General features: G+C 33.9%; 1 protein-coding gene across 19 annotated transcripts in view; it reads right to left on the bottom strand.

The window, feature by feature from the left end:
• The window catches only part of MBD5 (methyl-CpG binding domain protein 5), a 475,596-nt gene that overhangs the window by 430,039 nt on the left and 30,992 nt on the right, over window positions 1–14,565 (bottom strand). For 7 of the 19 annotated variants that reach the window (XM_063712783.1, XM_063712784.1, XM_063712790.1 and 4 more), the window contains exon 2: window positions 11,832–11,890. The exons of 6 other annotated variants lie outside the window; for them this stretch is intronic. The gene's annotated coding sequence lies outside the window, so the exon portion shown is untranslated. Of the gene's footprint in view, window positions 1–2,410; window positions 2,454–11,831; window positions 11,891–12,230; window positions 12,349–14,287; window positions 14,375–14,565 lie in introns of those variants that run through there. 6 more of the 19 variants (XM_063712775.1, XM_063712780.1, XM_063712779.1 and 3 more) reach the window with 4 other exon arrangements.

The raw sequence follows: 14,565 nt of genomic DNA, 5'->3' as shown, positions 1-14,565 counted from the left end.
CAAGGGATCCTCCCACCTCAGCCTCCCAAGTAGCTGTGATGACAGGCACACGACACCATGCTCGGCTCATTTTTTAAAAAAAATTTTTGGAGACATGAAGTCTCACTATAATATTGCCCAGGCTTGTCTTGATCCTCCTGCCTTTGCCTCCTTAACTGCTGGGATTACAGGTGGAAGCCACCGTGCCTGGCCCAACAATGGCATTTAAAATTAATGCTTATAAATCTACCCAGTGAAAATAATGCTAGAAATGTCCCTTGTCTCCTCCTCAACCCAAAACCTTAACAATAGCATAAGCTTAATTTTGGAACATACAAATTACAGATATGTCTTATTAACTACACATCAATTAAATGCTGAGTTCATCTTTTTAGCTTTGTTTTGTATATATTCCAGGCAATGAACATAAATAATCTTCCTACCTTTAAGAAAGTTCACATAAGGCTCAGAGTTTAGTGTTTTCTACTGAAAAGTCTATAATTCACAGAATATCAAACTTCAGCATTTTATTTTGTGATGTTCCTATTCCCTACTTTCCATGTCATCTATGGTTTACCTGATAGGCAGTCATTAACTTCAACACATTCAACTTTGAAGCAACTCATGTGATCTTTCATTAAACTATGATATCCTATATTAATTTCCTTTTCTGAGTTTGATTTTTTTGACATATTTTGTTGAATGATGATTTCAAATGCTCATAATACTGCCTCTGAGCTGTTACTGTTAAAGGAAATAGTCTGGTTTCCACCACACGACAGAGCATGCTCACAAGCTAGGAGAACACAGAAGCATCTCACAAACTCATGGGTTTGCTCTCCTAACTGCACCTATGGGTCACACAGGTGTACTGGTCCAGCCTCCTCCAATCTTAAAGCTGTTCTCACAAAACGTTCCTCCCCCTCCTACCCTAACAACGCTGGAAAATACCAGGCCATTTGAAGACAGGAGAGGCTCATCACAAAGACTGAAAAAAGATCTGCTAGGTCCCTCTTGATGCATGGTCCAGAGGAAAGCAGAAATGGTTTGCCTTTCCCTGAGTACTACCCAAGCAGGTTGGGCTTACATATTTAAGACTGTGGATAAAGTCAGCAGCTATCAAATCCCTAATCTTCCTTTTAGAAAGTGGTAATTCTAAATTTATTATCTCCGGATGCTGGCTGTACAACTCCATCTCTATCAGACTCCAAAGCAGGGAAGAATCTCCCCTGACTACTGGTGTATGGGGCCTGAAAGAAGTAGGACACAAGCAGGAACCATAATTTTAGGAAGTGACTGTAATACATAATTTCAGCTCTCAGGTATGTTATCAGAAATACATTAACATAAAAGTAGTGGGCTATATATAAGAAAGAACGGTCAAGATTGTAATTATTCTGTTTTTCATACATCAATTACTAAAGAAATAAAAGAAGGAAAGAAGAAAGGTAAGGAAGAAAAAAGTAAGAAACAATGAAGGGGAAGAAAATAAGCCAATATAAAGCCTCCAATTATTTTTCAGGAAGTTATCTTAAAGTTATTGCTCCTTTAATTTGTTTGTCACTTGAGTAAGAGAAGATTGATTTCAGGTGTAAGGATTGATGGGCCCTAGGCAAAATAATTAATAGCTGGGAATAGGCAGGGTTGGGGCTGGGAGAATCAGTTTGCCTCAAAGAAAGGTATCTAGCAGCCATATTAGAGTATCCAAGCGGTTATGAAGAAGAATATAGCTTTGATCCAGGCTACTACCAGTTTCTAGATAATCTCATCTGGTAGAAGGCACACTATGGAAAGAATCTTCGTGTAGTGGCGGTACTTAAAGACAACTAGTGGGGGCCGGGCGCGGTGGCTCACGCCTGTGGTCCCAGCACTTTGGGAGGCCAAGGCGGGGGAACCACGAGGTCAGCAGATCAAGACCATCCTGGCTAACACGGAGAAACCCCGTCTCTACTAAAAATACAAAAAATTAGCTGGGCGTGGTGGTGAGCACCTGTGGTCCCAGCTACTAGGGAGGCTGAGGCGGGAGAATGGCGTGAACCTGGGAGGCGGAGCTTGCAGTGAGCTGAGATCGCGCCACTGCACTCCAGCCTGGGCGACAGAGCAAGACTCCATCTCAAAAAAAAAAAAAAAAAAGGAAAAAAAAAAGACAGCTGGTGGGAATAGTATGTTTCCTTGAGATTCACCCTATATATGAAAGAGCAAGAGCATAAAGACTCCCTGCTTGGGTGTAAGAAGCTATAGTCCCACCAGAACCCAGGAAAAAAAAGTTTGCTAGTATTAGACATATTATCAATCTTCAATCTGAGCAAACAGAGTGGCAATGGTAGGGGAAAATTACAGCTTGTTGGCACTTATGGACTCAATATAGGCACCTGATTACTGGACTAAAAAGACAGATTAATTCCCATCCAAGAATAGGATTATTAAATACCTTGGCTCAGGAACAGGTTGGGCAGAGTCCACAGGTCAAAGAGCTTAGATATTGGAAAATAAGAAAGCAGCAATATTATAACTGGTATATTAACAGGCTTTTCAGGACGTGTAAATTGTACAGTGGTGGGAAAAGCCACCAATAGAGGGCCATTAAGATCTCCACTTAAAAAAATAAATAAGTGAGCCCTTGTTCACATAGGCAGTGTCATCCAAAATATGCGTAGCACAGGAGTCAGCAAACTAAGACCTGCTGCCTGTTTTTGTATTTAAAAAAAAAAAAAAAGTTTTCTTGGAAAATAGCAATGCTCATTCATTTATGTATTGTCAATGGTTGCTTTTGCACTAAAAAAGCAGAGTTGAGCCAGGTTCCTAAGGCCTAAATATTTACTGTCTGGCCCTTTACAGAAAAAGTGTGCTGACACCTGCATTAGAGTAATACAATCTGGAAAGAACCCTAACGATCCCCAACTTCTATCCCTGCCATTTATTTTATTTCAATTTCTCACGTCAATTAAAATTTGAATGTTTTTCAAAAGCAAAATTTATACTAAAATGAAGACAATAAATGAGTAAAGATCCTGAAATCACAGGAAAGACAAATTCAAAACTAATAACTTAAATTGTGATGAAGCTGCATTGGTACTCAACCCACCCACAACTCCTAAAGGAAATTATAAAAGTAACATGTACCTCAACTTCATTGAAAAACATTTGTAGTTTTTCTTTATTAATTAGTACTCAAGAGGAGATATCATTATTAGCAATGTTTTTATTTGAATACTAAAACATAAAGTGGTTAAGTGAACTGTTTAACAAACTGGGTCATAGATCTCAAGGAATCTGCAAATATGTGCTGAGAAATTTTGGCATTCTCCAAGATAATTTGTAATTATTTTTCATCTTGGTTGTACTTTATTGTGTTAATGAGGATGGTGGTTATAGCTATGTAAGAAATATAAGTAACTGCATTTATATTTGGTTAATACCACTATATACATTTAAGAAACTTTCTAGAAAAAGAGTGTGATTTTTCTTACTTTTAGAGTTGTAAATACAGCAGTAAAATCTAAGAAATCCATATAAGAGTATGTTGGCAAAGAAAAGAGAAATAACATTCAAAGAATCATACCACCATGGTTAATGAAACTCAGGAGTGATTTTATGATTCAAATACTATTAATTATTAAAACTTCCTAAACCAAAGTTCAAACAAGATATTTAATCACCTGTAACAGTAATCACACGTATGCCAAAAAAAATTCAGAAAACATTGTTTACTTGAAGTTAAAACAAAATGACTTTAGCAAATTTTTTACATTACACTGAGCTTGTAGAATATAAACATTTACGTGTTTATCATGCTTAAGTTGTCAAATATAATACATAAAATTACATACATTTTAAAAGCATGTTAAGCAACTTCATTTATACTATTATTATACATTATTATACTATTACAAACTTTATACATTTATTAATTTACATTTTGAATAAAGACTATAACTGTTTTGAAAGTAGAAACCTTGTAGTTTTTTACTTTTTACAAATTAAGATTCTAGGGATTACTGTCAAACTTTAGTATGTTGCAGCTTTCCTCTGACAGAAAAAAAAGCTAAAATGATACATATATATACATATGTGTATGTATATCCATATTGTTACATCTATTCATCTTAAGGTTAAGATGGCAACAGAAAGAGAATTAGTTGAGCAATTCTATAATAATTCTGCTTTCAATCTAATATGTAAACAAAATGGGAAAATATTTTCAGACATCATGACAATGCAATGTTACTATGCATACTATAAAATACATCCTTACACATTTATGAATAAAAAATTAAGCCCTCTATAGATGTAAAAAAAAAGGTACATGAATATATATTTTACTCAAACAAAAGGAAATAAAAATGGAAAAAAAACCCATGGGAAATATTTAAAATCCTGAGGACCTGAAAAAATTAAAATTAAAGATTTTAAAGAGGAGAAAATCTAAAGCTTTCAATGATACAGTCTAGACATTCTGATATACTGCCAGCTAGGATATATAAATCAACTTCACTTTTCTTAAAAATTATGTTTATGATATGAATCAATAGCTTTAAAAGTTTTCATAGACTGATTCAAGAATTTCATTTTCAAGAATTCTAGTCTTCGGAAATAGAGATGTTGACAAAGTATTACACACACAGACACACAGACACACACACACACTCACTGCTGTAATATAATAATGAAATACTGTAAATAACCTAAGGCCCAACATTAAGGGAATGGCTAATTACGATGTACACATATAAAGGAATATGACATTTGACAATTTTTAATAATATGAAAATATATTTATGATATGGTAGATTTCCCTTTTTCAATGAGTAAGAAAAACTAGATGCACAATATGATGTCAATTATGTAGGGGGGAAGAGTTGGGGGAAGGGTAGAGGAAAGACAAAGAAATGTGCCAAACTCTTCTAATTTTAAATACTTCCTAGATTTGCTAAAGTAAGCATGAAGTGGACTCAAAAAGAGAAACACTAAAAGAAAAAAAGAAATGGACACTGAGCGACTGATCATTTGAATGCTATTACCAATTACTTATAATTACAATAATCTTATCTATCAGTGAGACTTAACATCACGAACAGGAAAGCAGGGTTATGATACAGGGGAAGAACACTTTGTAAAGGAATAATGATCAAAATAAAATCCTCTTTGATTATAAACTCTGAAAAATAAAAAATCAGTAATACTTATTAGTATTTGATTTTTAAATACCTTGACAAAATTAAACCGCAAAAACTATTTCAAAAAACGAGTCATTCTGGGATTGGGAAAACTTTTTACAATGGAGAAGAAAATGTATGAGAAAGAATATGAAGAATAAAACAAGGGATAAATAGCATCAGCACCAGAATTAGTCCTATCTAACTTTTTAACAATCTTACTGGAAACATATAAAGCCTCTTTGGTTAGCCAATGAACAGATAGTGAAATGGTCAGGCAATGAGATAAACAGCAGAATTATCTCTAATTCTGAAATATCTCTGTGAAGAATGGTAAAAATCGTAGATTTGACTAAAGTAAGGCATTTAGGGAGAAATGGCAAAAATATATTTATAGAACAAAATAATCATACCCTATCAATCACTATAAAAAAAAGGAAACTTGAAAGTAATTGCTTTTTCCATTTCACCTGTGAAGTCTTCTGTTTAATTCTGTAACAAAATTCTGGGCATTCTTAAGAATACTAAAAACAAGTAAATATCTTTTAAGTTTAAAAATGTCACTATATTTTGGAATATGTGAGATCAGTCCATGCCTCAGTTAGGTCCTGAAATAATCAGTTTATAGTGCATACAACATGAAAGCAGACAAATACAATTAACCTTCACTACTGTGGTAAGGAAACATATGGTGAAAATTTATCAAGTGTCACAAGAATGAATGATAAAATTTGTTTTTTTTTACAAAACATATAATTAAAAGATATATAAAGTATGCCTCTCCAGTGAAACTTTTCTTTTCTTTTTTTCTTTTTTTTTTCTTTGAGACAGGGTCTCACTCTGTCATCCAGGCTGGAGTGCAATGGGTGTGTTCAAAGCTCATTGCAGCCTTGACCTCACAGGCTCACGCAGTCCTCCCACCATGGCTTCCCAAATATCTGGGACTTGTAGGCCTGCACCACCATGCCTGGCTTTTTTTTTTTTTTTTCACTTTTTGTAGAGACAGGGTTTCACTATGTTGCCCACGGTGCTCGCGAAGTATATATACTCAAGCCATCCACCTGCTTCGGCCTCCTAAAATGCTGGGATTACAGGCATAATCCACCGTGCCTGCCTCCAGTGAGACATTTTTAAGGTGTGGCTCCATGCATTTGAAGCTTCCAAACACCCAAAAGAATCTCACCAGTCATCAATAACCAAGATCCTCCCTGATCCTGTGCTAGAGAAATCCTTAAAGGAACTAGAAGAATTTCCTTTGACTTTTTTTTTTTTTTTTTTGAGACGGAGTCTCACTCTGCCCAGGCTGGAGTGCAGTGGCGCGATCTCGGCTCCCTGCAAGCTCTACCTCTCGGGTTCACGCCATTCTCCTGCCTCAGCCTCCCAAGTAGCTGGGACTACAGGCGCCCGCCACCACGCCCTGCTAATTTTTTGTATTTTTAGTAGAGACGGGGTTTCTCCGTGTTAGCCAGGATGGTCTCAATCTCCTGACCTCGTGATCCGCCCGCCTCGGCCTCCCAAAGTGCTGGGATTACAGGCATGAGCCACCGTGCCTGGCCTCCATCAACATTTCTTGATTGAAAAGTAATTTTTAAATGTATTTACATTCAGATTATTAAATAACATTTTAATTATGCTACTATATTTACATATCTAACTTAACAGTAAATTTCCACTACACTAATGCATTAAGGTAAAATTGTTTTACTGTATACAAACTTAACAGTAACGGTAACTGCAATAGGACAGGAAAGTTCTTTACGGGTTACCAGTACTAAATTACCAAGTGTGTATATTTATTGTATATGTAGAAACTAAGTAGAAAACTTTTTTTTTAATTGTCAGAACCGGCTTTCACACATTTGAAAATATTTTCATATTAAAAAAGCCATTGCCAACTCTTCAGTTAAATATTTATAAATGATGTTAGACTATATGCAAACTACAGAAATAGATACATGACTTTTAATACAAGCAAATAATATCATAATAAACAATTTATACACAGTACTTCTCAGTGTTCTTCATCTGGAAGTCTTTGTTCTGTTGTTGCCTCTAAAATATCAGCAACATTACAAAGGTACACATGCAAGTAAGTAGTTATTGTAAAAAAAACTATATGCAAGCTTTTCATTGATTTACTCACTTATCCATCAAATACACTTCATAAAACACTTTCATTGTGTTCCAATGACAATTTACAAACTCAGATGGCCAAAAGAAGTTCTGACCAAGCTCATATAAGGCCACTATGTTCTTCTGGAATGCCATGTTTAATACGCAAAAAAATGCATTCTGGCAGGAAGTGTTTAAATTAGTAATTCAAGCATACTTTTTGCTTAAAAGACATTTTTTAAGCAAATCTTTTAAAGTCAGACAGAATTAAATAATAAAATCTATTTGAGGAAACTTCAAGCATTTTTTCTGTCCTACATAGTAGTTAGCGATAATGGAAAAATATGTTAGGAGATAGAATCAAACTTTATAATACTTTTTTCAATTATTTTTAATGAAGTCATTAAAGAGAAATGACAGTGGAGAATATTAAGTAGTAAACAACTAAGAGCCTCAGAAAACCTCTTTTTTAAAAAAAGCATTTGCAATGCAAATAAATAAAAGCAATCTGGAAAGCCAAAAAAAAATTCACCTATTAGGGCATGTTAAGCCACCCATGGTCTAAACTTCCTTCTTAATAAAATCGCAAATACTGAAAAAAGACCGATAGAAAAAAAATTTAAGTATAAAGCGATGAGATAGGTTTGAATTCTGGCTCTTCCCACTTACTAGCTAAGGAATATTGAACAATTAATTTAACATTTCAGTACTGGATTCACTATCTGGAAAAGATGGACATTACTTAATTTGTAGGTTTCTGTAAGTATCCAAGAAATAGTACCAGGGGAAAGTATTCATCGAAAGTTTAAATGCTACAGAAATGTAATACGTATTATAAGAAGAAAGTAAGGGCAAGGGGAAATACAAAGAAAACAATGCAGACCCCAAATGAAGTAAAGGGTAGGGAGGTGAGAAATTTTGAAAAACAGCACTATAAAAATAGTATTCATTGTGAAGTTTAAAGTATTGAAATGTACAGGGTAAAAAACATCATTCTTGATGTAATGTCTTCTGGAATAAACTATGAATCACATTGAAGATTTTAATATCTGTTCTTTAAAATCAATAAACTTGAACCAGATTTACACTAGTGCTTATTGCATGACCCAGAAAACAAAAGCAAATTACAAAGCAGCAATAAAACAACAACAACTCAGTACGTTTTTAGAATCTAACTTTATTTTTTTTAACTAGGAAAAGAATTTTGTGGACATTCTCTTCATGCAGCTGCTAAACTTTAAGATCTCAGATTCAAGGGAAGAAACCTAAGTAATGAGAGTACTGCAAATTCATTTGGTTAAATTACAAACCCTAAAGCATATTGTTGTGGGATTTTCTAGCACATTGAATTTAAAATTGGAAAAAATTTATCCTAGTATTGCAGTATGGGTTTCTAAGAATTATAATCTTTCTACTAATTAAGTAACAAGGTCTTCATACAGTCCACATTCCATGACCACAATGCCATTAAATGTACATAGAAATCAATAACAAAAAAAGATATTCTCACAGGCTTGGGGCAAAAACACTTCTAAAAAACTCAGGAGTCACTGAAAAAAAAAATCACAATAGAAATTAGAAGACACTTATAAAAAAATAACAAAAACCTTATATAACAAAGCCTGTGAAATATAGCTAAAGCAGTACTTAAAGGATAATTAATGGCCGTAAGTACTTAAAGTTTAAAAAGATAAAAGGCTGAAAATTAATGAGAAAGTACATAAATTTAAAAGTTAAAAGTCAGCAGAATACATAATGAATAAAGCAAAATTAAAATGTAGAAGGCAGAAAAGACAGTTACAAAAATAAATGGAATAGTAAATAGCACACAATAGAAAATATCAGTAATACAAAAAACTGGTTCCTTTTCAAAAGGATTAACAAAATTGCTAATTTTATTACAGGGTTATTCAAGAACAAGAGAAGCATAAATAAAAATATTAAATATTTAAAATGAAACAACAAATAATGCATACATTAAACAGATAAGAGAATATTAAGAACTTTATGCCAATGAATGTGAAAACACAGATGACTTAGATGAATTCACAGAAAAATACAATGTATTATCTAAAGAATAAACTGAGACTCTAAATAATCCTTTGACAACTAAAAAAAAATTACATCAAAAGTTAAAAATGCCCTCACACACACAAAAAGCAACCTTAATAGGTTATAGATGAATTTCACTATGCATTCAAGAAACACAATTCTAATCTTATACAAAACTTCCAGAGAATAGAAAAAAGGTATGGACTCATTTTTTAAAAAGGGCAATTACAGGACAATCTCACTTCGTAAACAGAAATGCAAAATGCCAAAACTAAACATTTTTAAACTAATCCAGAAAGTATAAAAAAGATAACATGACAAAGTCTGCTTTGGTTAAATTTAGGAAATCATAGAAATATAATTCATTACATTAACAGATTAAAAGAGAAAAAACTATACAGTCATCATCTCAATAAACACATTTAATATAACTCAATATTTGTGCGTGATATAAACTTTTATACAAAAATTTGAGCTTTCTAAATATAATAAAAGGCATCCACAAGAAAAAAAGAGTAATAATTAAAGGTAACACCTGGAATGTATTCTTTTTATGATTGGCAACATTACAAGAAAATGCTCATTATCAGCATTGTAGATTCTAGCCCACAAAAAGCCAAAAGAAGAAATAAAAGGCATAAGGTTTGGAAAAGAACAAACAAAAGCATTATTATTTGCTGAGAATGATCATCTCTTTTAAAAATACCCAAGAATCCACAAATACGTTATCAGATTTAAAAAGAATGTTTAGTAAGCTTTCTAAACAAATATATTTAAAAAATGTACAAAAGACAACTGCATTTCTTTATATAAGCAAGAGGTAGAAAATGAATTTTAAAGTACCAAGACTACACATAAGAAAGTTATAGGGAAGATTTCAAAACTTTGAGAGACATTAAAGTAGAGTAAAATATAAGGAGAGGTATTCCATGGTCTTGGACATAAAATTAAATTATAATAATTAGATCAATTCCAATCAAAATCCCCACAAGATTTCTTACAGAACATGCCAAACTGATTATAAAATTTCTAACAGAGAACTATGTGACATGTCTTACATTATCAACTACCAAGACTTATCTAAACTTACAACAATTAAGGGAAGATTTAGAACTACTTCACCAATGCAACACAATAATGAGTTCAGAAGGTGACCCATACACATATGGAAATACAATTATAAGACCAAGTAGACACTGAAAATCAATGGTAAAGAAAAACCTATTCAATAAACGGCCAGGCGCGGTGGCACACGACTGTAATCCCAGCACTTTGGGAGGCCGAGGCGGGCGGGTCATGAGGTCTAGAGATCGAGACCATCCTGGATAACACAGTGAAACCCCATCTCTACTAAAAATACAAAAAATTAGCCGAGCGTGGTGGCACGCGCATGTAGTCCCAGCTACTCAGAAGGCTGAGGCAGGAGAATCGCTTGAACCCGGGAGGCGGAGGTTGCAGGGAGCGGAGATTGCGCACCACTGCACTCCTGCACTCCAGCCTGGACGACAGAGCAAGATTCTGTCTCAAAAAAAAAAAAAAAAAAAAAAGAAAAAAAAAAAGGAAAAACCTATTCAATAAGCAATGAAGGGATTGTTAATCAAAGAAGGCAAAAATAATTAGATCCTTATCCCAAACCCTGAAAGGAAATTTAATCCAGGTGCAGATGGGTATAAAGACCTAAATGTGAAAGATAAAGCTTTAAAACTTAAACAGACAAAAAAAGAATTCTAGGAGACTTTCTTAAACACAACACACGCACACACACACACACACAAAAGATAATTTCTACTAAGTTAAAATTAACTATTTCTATTTATCAAAGACAACACAAATCACAAATTTGGAGAAGATATTTGCAACACACTTAAGAAGCAGATCAGTATCAGAACATAAAAAGAATCCCTAAGAATCTAAAGTAGAATCATGAATGCATCATATACTTATAAAAATGTATTTATCTCATTAGCAACTGGGGAAATGTAAATTAAAATTATAAGATGCCATTTCACATCCATCACATGGCAAAATTTAAATCTAAAATGAGGGACACAAAAGCCAGGAACAGAGAAACAGCAAAACAATGGAAACTCTCATACTCTGATGGTGGGAATATAATATTGACACAATAATTTTGGAAAACGTAGTGAATTTATCCTATAAAGTTGAACATAAGCATACACTGTGATCTTGCAATTCCACCTAAACATACCCAAGGGTAGTGTTTCTCAAAGTATCCATTGTGAGCAAACTCTTGTTTTTCTTTCTTTCTAATCTTTTGCTAATTAATACTTACGTAAAATACAATCAAAATGAATTACTAAATTCTAAAATACTAAATTTCTAAAATGACTGCAAAAGTGATCATGTACTTGGATGTTGCAGCAACGTGAAGATGCCATAAAATTTTCTAAAAAGTCTCAATATTTGTACTTATTTTGTGCAGACCAGTGACAGCTTACGGATCACCACTGTGATTCATGGGACACATTTTAGAAAGTATTGTGCTAGAGCAGTGTTATCCAAAGAACTTACTGTGATAAAAGAAATGTTCTATATCTGCGTTGTCCTCTATGTCCACTGTCATATGTGGGCTGTTAAGCACAAATAAAAGAGATGAATAACTAACTTTTAAAATTTCATTTAAATCAAATAAAATTTAAATGTAAGTCATGATGTATGGCTAGTGGCTACTGTTGTAGTAGTGTAGCCTCAGAGTAATTCTTGAACATATGCACCAAGAGAATTTATACATAATCAAAGAAGTTCATTGGATCACGCTGGGCAAAGTGGCTCATGTCTGTAATCCCAGCACTTTGGGAGGCCATGGCAGGAGGATCGCCTTGAGCTTAGGAATTTGAGACCAGCCTGGGCAACACAGGGAGGCCTTGTCTCTACAAAAACTAAAAATAAGCCAGGTGTAGTGGCGCCAACCTGTAGTCCCAGCTACTCAGCAGGCTGAGGTGGGAGAATCACTTGAGCCCAGGAGGTCGAGGTTGCAGTGAGCTGTGATTGTGCCACTGCACTCTGGCCAGGATGACAAAGCAAAACCCTGTCATAGAAAAAAAAAAAAAAAAAAAGAATGAAAGAAAGAAAGATAAAAGGATACAAAGAAAAAAAGAAAGAGAAAAGAAAAAAACTTCATTGGATCAGTATTCCTAACAGCAAATAAATAAACTTGAAATAACTCAAATACCCATCACTAGTAGGATGGATAAATAAATTATAATACATTTAAATAGAATGCTTCAAATCAATGAACATGAGCAAACTATAGCTACACACACCAACACCAACATATGTATGAATCTCAAATAATATAATACTGGGTGAAATAAGCCAGAGAATGCATACGGTGTAAGTCCCTTTGTATAAATTTTATAACCAGGCCAAACTAAATATACTGTTAAAGATAAATAGACTATATAACTATTTTTTAAAAAGCAAGAGATGATTAAACCCAAAATTCACATTAGTAGTTACCTCTGGGAGGAGTCAAGCAGATAGGATAAGAGAGCAACACAGAATAATAAAATGTTTATATTCTCATTATTATGGTATTACAGGTTCATAGATATTTACTATTAAGCTTCAAAATTTACTATGTTGTGTATTTTATTTTGTATTAAATATTAGGCAATAAAAAATTTTAAATGTAAATGCTAAAGTATTTTGTAAAAACAGTGGTACTGAGACACAATTGTTATGAAAGAAAAGTGCATCATATAATGAAAAATGGGTCAGTTCAATAAGAAGATATAACAGTTATCAACATATGTGCACCTAACAATACAGCCCGAAAATACATAAAGCAAAAACTCACAGAATTGCAGGAGAAATAGACAGTTCAACAATAACAGTTGGCATCTTCAACACTACACTTTTCATAATGAACATACAAATCTAAATAGAAGATGAGCAAGGAAATAGAAGGCTTGTACAATCCTAGAAACTAATAGACATCTATAGGAGACTCCACCCCAAGTAGCAGAATACACATTGTCTCTTTTTTTTTTTTTGAGACGAACCCTTGGGTCTGTTGCCCAGGTTGGAGTGCAGTAATGTGATATTGGCTCACTGCAACCTCTGCCTCCTGGACTCAAGTGACAGAATACACATTCTTCTAAAGTAAATACACAGCATTTTCCAGGATAAGTCACATGTTTATGGTATAGAAAACAACCACCAATATATTTTTTAAAGTTTGAAACCAAACAAAGTGAGTTTATCAGACTGTATGGAATGAAATGAGAATTTAATAGAAGAAAATTTGGAAAATTCATGAATATGTGGAAATTCAACAACATACTCCTAAATAATCAATAGGTCAAAGAACAAATCAGAAGGAAAGTTAGATATACTTTGAGATAAATTAAGACGAAAACATAACATATGAAAACTTATAGTATGCAGAAAAAGCAGTGCTAAGAGGGAAATTTATAGCTGGAAATGCCCACAATAAAAAAGATCTCTGCTGGGCATGGTGTCTCAGGCCTGTAACACCAGCACTTTGGGAGGCCAAGGCAGGTGGATCACCTGAGATCGAGAGTTCAAGACCAGCCTGACCAACACGGAGAAACCCCGTCTCTACTGAAAATACAAAATTAGCTGGGTGTGGTGGCACATGCCTGTAATCCCAGCGACTCAGGAGGCTGAGGCGGGGGAATTGCTTGAACCTGGGAGGCGGAGGTTGCAGTGAGCCAAGATTGCACCATTGCACTCCAGCCTGGGCTACAAGAGTGAGACTCCATCTCAAAAAAAAAAAAAAAAAAAAAAAAAAATCTCAATAACAGTCTTATACCATAAGAAAATAAACATTACAACAGAGATAACAAAACTGAGGCTAGAACAAAAGAGAAAAATAAACCCACAAAAGAAAAGTTTGTTCTTTAAAATAATCAACAAAATTTACAAACCTTTAGCTAGACTACCCAAGAAAAAAAAGAGAGAAGGGCAAAATTAGGAATGATAACAAAAATGTCACTACTGACCTTATAGAAATAAAAAGCCCAGGACTAGATGGCTTCACTGGCGAATTCTACCATTCAAGAAAAATTAACGTCAATCCTTATCAAGCTCTTTAAAAAAACAGAAGAGGAAAGAATACTCCTTAACTCATACTGTAAGACCAGCATATCTTGACACAAAAGCCAAAGAAATCCCAAGAAAACTATAGATCAATAGCTCTTATAAATATAAATCCAAGAATACTCAACAAAACACTATAAAATTTAATCTAGAAGAATTATTATATCATAATTAAATGATT

This window comes from Pongo abelii, chromosome 11 (genome assembly GCF_028885655.2).
Source record: "Pongo abelii isolate AG06213 chromosome 11, NHGRI_mPonAbe1-v2.0_pri, whole genome shotgun sequence".
Taxonomy (NCBI): domain Eukaryota; kingdom Metazoa; phylum Chordata; class Mammalia; order Primates; family Hominidae; genus Pongo; species Pongo abelii.
Note: the sequence above shows the minus strand (reverse complement) of the source record. Positions and strands in the feature narration are given on the sequence as shown.